The sequence below is a fragment of the Myotis brandtii genome, unplaced genomic scaffold, assembly GCF_000412655.1.
Source record: "Myotis brandtii unplaced genomic scaffold, ASM41265v1 scaffold626, whole genome shotgun sequence".
Taxonomy (NCBI): domain Eukaryota; kingdom Metazoa; phylum Chordata; class Mammalia; order Chiroptera; family Vespertilionidae; genus Myotis; species Myotis brandtii.
The window spans coordinates 334,411-345,317 of record NW_005370394.1 but is presented as its reverse complement, the minus strand read 5'-3'; the positions used below and the strand labels follow the sequence as shown (position 1 = coordinate 345,317).

General features: G+C 37.3%; 1 protein-coding gene across 1 annotated transcript in view; it reads right to left on the bottom strand.

The window, feature by feature from the left end:
- RFX7 (regulatory factor X, 7) overlaps nucleotides 1–9,181 on the bottom strand; it is a 66,048-nt gene extending 56,867 nt beyond the window's left edge. The window contains exon 1 of the mRNA XM_005880110.2: nucleotides 9,150–9,181. The gene's annotated coding sequence lies outside the window, so the exon portion shown is untranslated. The remainder of the gene's footprint in view (nucleotides 1–9,149) is intronic.
- Nucleotides 9,182–10,907: the final 1,726 nt, after the last annotated feature.

Sequence of the window (10,907 nt, the reverse complement as noted above, 5' to 3'; positions counted from 1 at the left end):
CTTCCTTCCTTCCTTCCTTCCTTCCTTCCTTCCTTCCTTCCTTCCTTCCTTCCTTCCCTCCCTCCCTCCCTCCCTCCCTTCCTTTCTTTCTTTCTTTCCAGAAATTTGGTTAAAACTGTCCAGAATCAACCACAGTAATAATGGCAGGGGCAAAGATTCAAACTCAGGTCTCTTTCATCCCACAGCCTTAGCTCTGAGCCATTCTGCTAAACTGCTGATCAGTTTCCCTTAGTTTCTGGGCTGTATGTTCCACTTCACTTGCTTAAATCCTCCCTGAATCTATACAATAAAAGTTTAGTTCTCCATCTGTACCTGGCATGAGAGTGGGTGATTTAGGATGGTTATCTCTTAATAGGGAAAGGAAGTGGCATTCTTAAGCTGAGAAAAAGGGAAGGATGCTAGGGGAAAAAAACAGGTCTTTCTCTTGATTTCTGGGCCTCATCCTCCGGAAATTCTGTTTCTTTGTTATGGGGTGGGGCGACAACATTAGTAACAAAGAAACAGAATTTCCGGAGGATGAGGCCCAGAAATCAGGATTTTAAAAAGATTCCCAGGTGATTCTAATGTGCAGCCAAGGTTGAGAACCACTGCTCTAGAGGATGTAACAAGTTCCATTCTTTCTGTCAAACTGTGAATTCCAAAAAATAAATCCCAATATGTTAGCAAATGTATGGTTTCTACAAGGCCTAAACTGAAGGTGGCAACACTTTTTAATATTTTAAACTGCAATATGTTTAATAATTGATTCATTCGTTTATACTCATTCATACACTTAACAAATATTTATTGATCATCCTCATGTGCCTCTGGCATAATCCAATGAATAGGTTCCTACACATAAGAAGCCAAGAACAAATAAAAACAAAATTATAATTATCATAGAAGTGACTACATAACACAAAAGAAAGGTAAGCACAGGATATTATGGGACAGAAGATGTATCAAATTCAGACCTGAGAAATCAGAGTTTTCCAGAGAGGATGATATCTAAGATGAATCTTTTCCCCGCCCCCCAATCCTCACCCAAAGATATTTTGCCATTGATTTTTAACCCTTTGAGTGCCAACCAACATCCTAGGAACTATGCTAAAATTGCCAAGGCATTTTTGCTGATTTTACAGCAGTTTAGGAAAAAAATTATGAATCCCAAGTAAATGAAGTTACATATTCAAAAACTTAAGGAAACCTTTACTACATTTGTTTTCATCTTTGACATATATTGTTTGCTGACTGTATTATAAAATACTAGTAGAAAAAAATTTGAACAAAACATATAATGTTAAAATAGAGGGACACCCTTCTCCAATATCTTCTACAAAATCGTCATCTTCACAGCAAGAATTGACATATTTAGCAATATCATCATCACTAATAAAAGCAGACTTAGAACTGGATGCCATTTCGAAGCTTTAGGGCTACAAAATCTGAGTAAACTTCATAAAATCGTAGTACCTGTAAAAAATTAGACAGATAAATGCCAGTGGTCAATTTTAGAACTACAAACATTCGGCATCATAAGTAATCTGCACTTAGGTGCCATCTGTCAATAAAGAGTGAACTACTAGCATCTAACAGTGACACTGCAGGAGGAGTGCGATCCGTTCCCCGGCACTCTAGGGGTTAAGAGAGAGTGGAAGAGAGAGGGAGAGACACAGAGAAACACATCACATCAATCGGTTGCCTCTTGCACACCCCTAACCAGGGCCTGGGCCGGGAGGAGCCTGGAACCTAGGTACATGTCCTTGACCAGGAAATTGGATCTGGAACCCTTTGGTCTGCAGGCCAAAGCTCTATCTACTGAGCCAAACCGGTTAGGGCTAAGATGAATCTTAAAATATAACTAGGTATAAAAAAAAAAAAAAAAAAAAGGAGTGGGGGTAGGCGAGTCTAGACCACTAGACCAGAGTTTTCAACTTCAACACTACTGAGAATTTTGGGTTAAGTCTGTTATGGGGTGATGTCCTGTGTTTTATAGGATGTTTAAACAGCACCCTTATCCTCTACCCACTTGATGCTAATAGTGAAAACCAAAAATGTCTCTAGATAGTGACAAATGTCCCCTGAGAGGCAAAACTGCCTCCAGTTGAGAACCACTGTTCTAGATCAGCACTATCCAAAATGGTCGCCACAACCCACATGTGGGTATTTAACTTCAAATGAATTAAAATTAAATAAAAGTTCAGTTCCTCATGCTAGCCACATTTAAAGAGCTCAATTGCTACATCTGATTAGTGGCTACAATATTGAATAGTGCACATAGAGAACATTTCTACTACCACAGAATGTTCTAATTGACCATTCTGTTCTAGACTAAGCGTATACAGTCTCTTCTCTAACTCTACAACGGTTCTCTATAACAGCTTGCTGATAGCCCACGGAGGGAGTGGAGAAAGATGATGTTATACAAGTAAGGCCTCAGGATGAAGGGTCTTCAGTGCCTTAAGACAGAACAATGGGGAGCCAGTAAAAGGTCTTAAGCAAGGGTATAAGATAAACAGATTCACATTTTATACAAATAACTGTGATTTTACTGTGAAGAATGAAGTGAAAGTGGAGAAACTAGAAGCAGAAAAACAGCTGTAGTAATAATTCCAACAAGTGTGGTGAACTGAATTAGTGCAGTGGCAGTAGGGATGGACAGAGATGGAGCAATTAAGGAGGCAGAATTGATAGGACTTGGTGAATGACTAAATGTGAGGTAGGTTGAGGAAGAGGATGAAGTGAAAAACAAGCACTAGGTTTTTAGGTTAGATGAGTGAGTACCATAATATAGTATGGTAAAGAATAAGGGCTCTCCCAAGAAGTTCACATCCTAATCCTCTAATCCCCAGAAGCTGTGAATCTGTTATTTTACATGACAAAGAGACTTTGTAGATGTAAATTAAGGACCTTGAGATAGAAGATTATCCTGAATTATCCAGTAGCCCACCATAATCATCAGTGTCCTGATAAGAGGGAGGTTGAGGGGAGATTTCAGAGTGATGCAATGTAGACTCCAGAAGCCAACTGCTGGCTTTGAAGCTGCAGCTACTAAAAGCTACAAAAGGCAAGGAAACAGATTTTCTCCTGGAGCCTACAAAAAGAACACAGCCCTGCCGATACCTTCATTTTATCCTAGTGAGACCTGTGTCAGACTGCTGACCTACAGAACTAAAAGATAATAAATTTGAATTGTTTTAAGCCATGAAGTTTATGGTGTTTTGATATAGCAGCTATAGGAAACTAACAAAGATAGGTTCAGAATTTGGAGTATGATACAATGAGACCGGCTTTTAAAAAGTTGAGTTTCAAGTACTTATGAGGCATCCTGGTAAAATTAGTCAAATAACAAATAGATGGATAGTCCTGGCCAGCATGGATCAGTTGGTTGAAGTGTCATCTTGTACACCAAAAGGTCATGGGGTTTGATTCCCAGTCAGGGCACATACCCACATTCAATCCTGTCAGGGTATGTGTAGGAGGCAACTGATCCATGTTTTTCTTTCTTTCCCTCCCTCCCCTCCCCTCCCCTCCCCTCCCTCTCTCTTTCTCTTTCTCTAAAATCAATTTTTAAAAAATAGATGGATATGGATATATGGGTCTAGAGCTTAAGTTGGGGATGTATAATTAGGAATCATCAGTATATTGAGATTAACTGAAACCATCAAAGTAGGTAAGATCACCAAGAGCAAATACAGAATGCAGAGGACTTAAATAGAGGAGCGGGGGCCTTAAAGGAAAAGTGGAAATGAACAGCCTAAGATGTAATCGGAAAACCAGGACAATGTGGCAGCTAAGGAATTAAAACAATTAGAATGTACTTGAACCAGGGGGGTAAGGGGATGATCAAGAGAGCTAACTGAAAGATGATTGTCAGTTAGGGACTGAGGTCATCTATTACGTTTAGCAATAAGAGGCTATGGTATCTTTGATAAACACAGTTTCAAAGGGGGAGTTATTAGAAGACTTGTTACTGGTGTTGAAGACTGAATGGAAAGTGAAGCATGAATCTGAATTTAATCAACATTTTTAACTAACTTTGACTTTCTTTTTCAAAAGAAAGAAACAAGACAGGGTGCTAGCTAGAAGGGCTGCAGGAAATGTTTTTATTATAGATGGGAAAAATATTAAACATTTAACTATTAAGAAGAAAAGGCAAGTAGAAAATGAGAGAATAAAAAAAACAAGAGAAAGAGAATAAATGAAGTGCATTCTTGAAGAGACAAAATCTAGCGCCTAGACAGAAAGAGATTAACTGTAAGAGAGGCAGAAAAATATTTCTTCTGTTGGGAAAAAAGGGAAGGAAGACAACAGGTACAGAAATAAGCAACTATCGAATTGGGAATAAGAAACAGTGTTGATTTTGTGGAATACCTACTTTTCTCAGAGAAGTGGAAGGTAAGATTATCTGCTGACAATGGAAGAAGAGGTGGTTTTAGAAGCTGTAGTTAAAGAAGTTTGAAATAGTTTTAGTGGAAAATACTTTTTGTAAATAAAGGGAAATTAAAGACCTTTTGCACAGCAAGGAAATCAACATCAAAATTATATACATATATCAACCATACAGGTAATCACAGCACAAAGCTTGTCAGACTAAATAAGAAAGACACAATTATATGATCTAACAACAGAACACTTTAATTGTAAAGACCCAGATTGCTTAAAAGAAAAGGATGGAAAAAGATATACCATGCAAATAAGCACTGCACAGAATATTACCAGAGATAAAAATGGAAATACCATAATAAAATAATCAATTAATAAATCAAACATAACAAATCTTAATAATTATGCTTCTAATAACAGCTTCAATACCTGAAGCAAAACCTAACAGGATCAGAGAGAAAAAAGAATTCACAATAACAAATGAGAGATTTTAGCATCCCTCTCAGTAATAGAAATAACAAGAACAAAGAAAATCAGGATAAATACCGTCTTTAAAAACAATAACTGGACCTAACTGATATGTAAAGAACATTTCATTCAAAAACGGTAAAATGCACATTCTTTTCAAGTAGATATGAAATAAACACTAAGATATACCATAAACAAGTTTCAATAGATACTCATTTAGAAATTGACCAACATACATCTAAGTATTCTATGGGTACAAGAATAAATCAAAATGGAAAATAGCAAACAAATTTAATTAAATAATGAAAGCACAACATAAAATGTATGGGAAGAAGCTAAACCAGTGCTCAGAGCATTAAATTTATAGCTTTAAATGCTTTAATAGAAAAGAAAAAAGTTTGAAGTTTTCTTATTAGAAAACTTGGGAGTTAAAATAGGAGTAAGTAGAAGAAAAGAAACAATACATACTAGGAAAGAAACAAAATGGAAAACTGACAAAAACAAGAGAGAAAAATCAGTGAAGCCAAAACTTGATTTATAAGGGAAGATCAATAAAATTATTAAACCTGGCCGAAACTGGTTTGGCTCAGTGGATAGAGCGTCGGCTTGCGGACTGAAAGGTCCCAGGTTCGATTCCAGTCAAGGGCATGTACCTGGGTTGCGGGCACATCCCCAGTGGGAGATGTGCAGGAGGCGGCTGATCGATGTTTCTCTCTCATCGATGTTTCTAACTTTCTATCTCTCTCCCTTCCTCTCTGTAAAAAATCAATAAAATATATTTTAAAAAAAAATTATTAAACCTGGACCTAAACTGATCAAGAAAAAAAAAAAAAAGAAGGGAGATACAAATGGCCATTACCAGGAATAAGAGATAACTGGTACAGATCCTACAGCTAGTAAAGGGCAATAAGGTAATATTATCAATGTTACACCACCAAATTTAATAATACTGCAAAAATCAACAAATTCCTTGAAAGACACAAATATCAAAACTGCATTAAAAACAGAAGAGTTAATAGCCTTATAAATTCTTTCTCACAGGTGGTTACACTAGTGAAATCTATCAGTTAAAGAAGAAATATAATTAATTTTAAATAATTCCTTCAGAAAATAGAAAATGGAAAAACACTTCCAAATTCATTACATAACTCCAGCATTACCCAGATATCTAAAAACAGAAAAAGACATTATAAGAAAACAGCAAATCAAAAGCCCTAATTAACACAGACGAGTCTTTTAAATAAAGCAAATCCAATGTAGCAATATATAAATGTATAATGCAACGTATGTTTATCACAGGAATGTAAGGATGGTTTACTTTTAAAAAATCAGTGTAGTTTACCACATTAATAACATACAAGAGTAGTACCATGTGATTATTTTGATAAGTGCAGAAAAATAATTTGATAAAATCAACAAGTATTTATGATAAACTCCCCTCAGCAAAAAAGGAATAGAGGGAAACATGCTCAACTTGAAAAGAGCATCCACGAAAAAGATGATGCTAATGTCATACTGTAAGGTGAATGAAAGAATGGTTTCCCCCTAAGATTAACAACAGGGAAGGAAATCCACTCTCACCATTTCTATTCAACATTGTCCTGGAGGTCCTAGCAGTACAACAAGGTGAGAAAAATAAAAAGACATTTAGGTTGGAATGATTTTCATGTGCAATATGATTAAGTAGGTAGAAAATCCAAAGGACTTTCCATATAAGCTACTAGATCTAATATGTGAACTTAATAACATTACAGACTACTAGGTCAATGTAAATATTAGCAATAAAACACTGGATAACAAAACATTTTTAAGTGCCATTCCTGACAGCATCCAACATCTTGAAATACTTATTTTAAGCAAAATAATTTAAGTAAAATATATACAAAACCTATATACAGAAAATTACGAGTCACTGCTGAAATTATAGAAGAACCAACTAATATGGAGATATACAACATTCATGGATTAGAAGACTTGTCATTAAAATGTCAACAGTCCCCGAATTTACCTATAAATTCACTCTGATCTCAATCAATATCCCAGTCACCACCTTCAAAAGTCTTAATAGCACTCTTGAATATATTTTGACAGACTGAATTTCTTTTCTTTTTTTTTATCCTCATTGGAGGATATGCTTTTATTGACTTTAGAGAGACAGAAAGGGGAAGGGGGAGGGAGAGAGAAACACTGATGTGATACAGAAACATTGATTGGTTGCCTTCCATATGCACCCTGACCAGGAACAGAACCTGCAACTTAGGTATGTGCCCTGACGGAAAATCGAACCACAACCTTTTGGTGCACAGGTCGACACTCCAAACAACTAAGCAGCCCGGCCAGGGTCAGACTGAATTTCTTGAGAGCAAGGGTGTATCTTATTTTGTATCACTTATATCTAGCATCAGCCAAGAGGTGGTATTCAACAATAATTTTTAAAGTAAATGCAAAAGCACCAGTTTCATCATTTGTAAAAGGGAGGTAACAAGATTACCTACTTCCAAGGGTTATTGTGAGGCAAAAATAAATAAATAAATAAATAAATAAATAAACGAGTAAGTGAAAGGGGAAAACATGCCCATAAAGTCCACTTTCTCAACTATTAGGCTAAAAAGCACAGAGCTGATCAAGCTACATCTTTCCCTCTGAACTTACTAATCATTCACCTACCTAGAACCTAACCCTATATAATAAAAGGCTAATATGAAAATAGACTGAATGACAGAATGACTGGTTGCTATCACTGACCACCAGGGGGCAGATGCTCAACGCAGGAGCTGCCCCCTGGTGGTCAGTGCACTCCCACGGGAGGAGCGCTGCTCAACCAGAAGCCGGGCTCACAGCTGGCAAGCGCAGCGGCAGTGGCGGGAGTCTCTCCCGCCTCCGTGGCAATGCTAAGGATGTCTGACTACTGGCTTAGGCCCGCTCCCCCCGGGATGACTAAGCCATCATTCAGACATCCCCTGAAGGCTCCGGGACTGCGAGAGGGCACAGGCCAGGCTGAGGGACCTCCCCCCCGAGTGCACGTATTTTGTGTACCGGGCCTCTAGTAACCTAATCTATATATATATATAAAGAGCCAGGGGCCGTCACATCCGAACGGACAACCAAACAGGCCACGTAGGCGACCAGGCCGGCAGGGGGGGCCATGAGGGGCAACCAAGCTGGCAGGGGAGGGCAGTTGGGGGTGACCAGGCCAGCAGTGGGGGCAGTTGGGGGCAACCAGGCCAGCAGGGGGGGCAGTTGAGGGCAACCAGGCCAGCAGAGGAGGGCAGAGGGGACCAGGTAGGGGGGGGCAGTTGGGGGTGACCAGGTTGGTGGGGAAGTCAGTTGGGAGCAACCAGGCCGGCAGGGGGGGGCAGTTATGGGTGATCAGGCAAGCAGGTGAGCAGTTAGGAGCCGTCGGTCCTAGATTGTGAGAGGGATGTCCAACTGCCAGTTTAGGTCCGATACTTGGGATTGGGCCTAAACTGTGAGGACCGGGCCTAAACCGGCAGTCGGACATCCCCCGAGGGGTCCTGGATTGGAGAGGGTGCAGGTTGGGCTGAGGAGACCCCCCCCCCATGCACGATTTCGTGCACCGGGCCTCTAGTAATATCATAAGATATCAAGTACAAAAAACTAACCCATGAAGCATTTTATTTTATTTAATCCTTACCTGAGGATATGTTTTACTGATTTTGAGAGAGAGAAACATCGTCGATGTAAGAGAGGAACATCTATAAGTTGTCTATCATATGTACCCCGACTAAAGATCATATCTGCAACTTAGGTATGTGCCCTGACCAGGAATCGAACCCACCACCTTTTGGTGTGTGGGATAATGCTCCAACCAACCAAGCCACTGGCCAGGGTCCCATGAAACATTTTTAAAAAGCTTTCATTTAAACAAATTGTTAGAGCTCTGTAACTACAACCTAAATTTAAACTATTATTGTGGGATTAATTCCCAAAATCTAGCAACCAAAATATGACAAAATATGCTATCACAACAAAACTAACCTATCAAACATGTTAAATCTCATCTTTAAACAAATTCTTTAGAATTATTAGAACAGAAAAATAAACATCCACTTTATTAAATGTTTACATGATCTTTAGTATGTTTCAAAAGTATACAATTACCTCAGATTGTGATTTAATTATTGATGAAATATAGGGAAGTAGATAGCTTATAGCCACATAGGCTGTAATTAAATGTCAAGCTGTATTCACTAAAATTAGGTTAGATTTAAAATAAATATTGACTCAGGAACAATATATTTTAAATTAAAAGCCTTATTACAAAATAGAATCTTAAGATTAGTTATTTTACTTACCAAAATGCAGTCCACTTTAGATTGTACAGTTTTGCTGAAAGAAAAAGAAAGTTAGATTAATAAGAATGATATGGTAGTCTTCCCTACTATGAAAAAAAAAATAAGTAAAAACTCCTTATTAAGATCAGGCATTACACACTAAAACTGCATTTTTCACACACCACACATCTATTTATCATTCACTGTACTATAGTGAATCCCAAAACATGATCAGAATGTTTTCTGAATTCACTGCTACAGACAACCTGTTGTTATTACACAACATCACTTTAACAGATGCTCTGAATAAACAAGTTTTCAATGATATATAAAAGTGCAAATGTATTATACTTAGATATAGGACACAGTTTACACTGAATTATAATTTTTACTGTATGTCTGCTATTCTGGACAATGATTTGTTTAGTATTTAAAAGCCATAATGGTATAATATTATCTGTAATTCTAAAAACTTGTTAAAAAGTAGATTCTCTCTTCCACCCCATCTCATGTGTATACACATACATATACGACACATACCAGGAAAGGATTCCCTGGACATAAAAATAATAGCAAAGATTAATATGGTAATCAATTGGAGGAAAAAGATATATTTAGAAATAAATAACACGAATAAGCCAGTATACATAAATTTAAGTGAGCTACTATATATAAGTGAACTATTAATACATAATACAAATGAAGCCAGTATAAAGTAATTGAACTGTCATTTGGATTTTGTCATATAATAATTAAAGTAAAAATGCAATGAAAGCATGAAGTCTATATAAACTACTGTAGCTATACAGTAGTTTATATAATTTTAAAAGATATTACCAACCAAATTATCTTCCATAAATGTTTAGAGCCAAATAAATGTTTTTTAAAAAGTGCCTTTGCATATAGCTATAGAGTAAATAAAAATTAGCATTTAAATCCCATTTCAGTTAATGCAACCAATAACCTCAAAACTTTACACTTTGAATATTGGATGCTTTGAATGAATCAAAATAAAATAATGCTTCAATACTGCAATGTTCTACTTTGGAAAATGACATAATTAAGTTATATTGGAGTAACTTTCCCACACATTGCAATTATGTACTGTGGACAAAATATAAAAACAAACGTTAAGGTGAAAGAGAGTGAACAAAAGCAGATAGCAACTAGAGGGAATCCTTAAAAGAAAGGAACCGGGTAAGATTTGTATTTATAAGGCTGTTGTCTGAGGGCACTGATCTGCCCACACAGCAGTGATCACTCAGGATTGAAGCAGAAATCTGTGTCTTGCCAGCAGAGGAGCCAGAGGACAAAGACTTGGGCTGCCAGAGCCACTATAAAGTGAGAGATGAAATCCCAGAAAGGAAAGTGCCTCAAAATTTCTGTATAACCTATGCCCAAATATTTGAATAACCTTCATTTAGAGAAGACTCCAAGGTTTCCATCAAAAAGCAACAGCAGAAAGGTGAGAGATCTGAGTTGAGCCTTCGATTGCTGCCTAATCGCAGGAGAGGTTAATAATGTTAGGAGGTTGAATCCAGCCGTTAACTGTCTACCAGAACAACAGCAACAACAAAAAATAAGATTCATCAGAGAAAACTAACAAAATCCAAAGTCTACAATATATTTCCCATAATGTGCATTACACAAGCAAAATCTACCAGAATGAATAGAAAAAAAGGGACCTAGGGCCAAAGAAAAAGAAAAACAGCTCATAGAAACCAAATCATAAATGATCGGGATGTCAGAATTAGCAGACAAGGACTTCAAAGGAGGTAT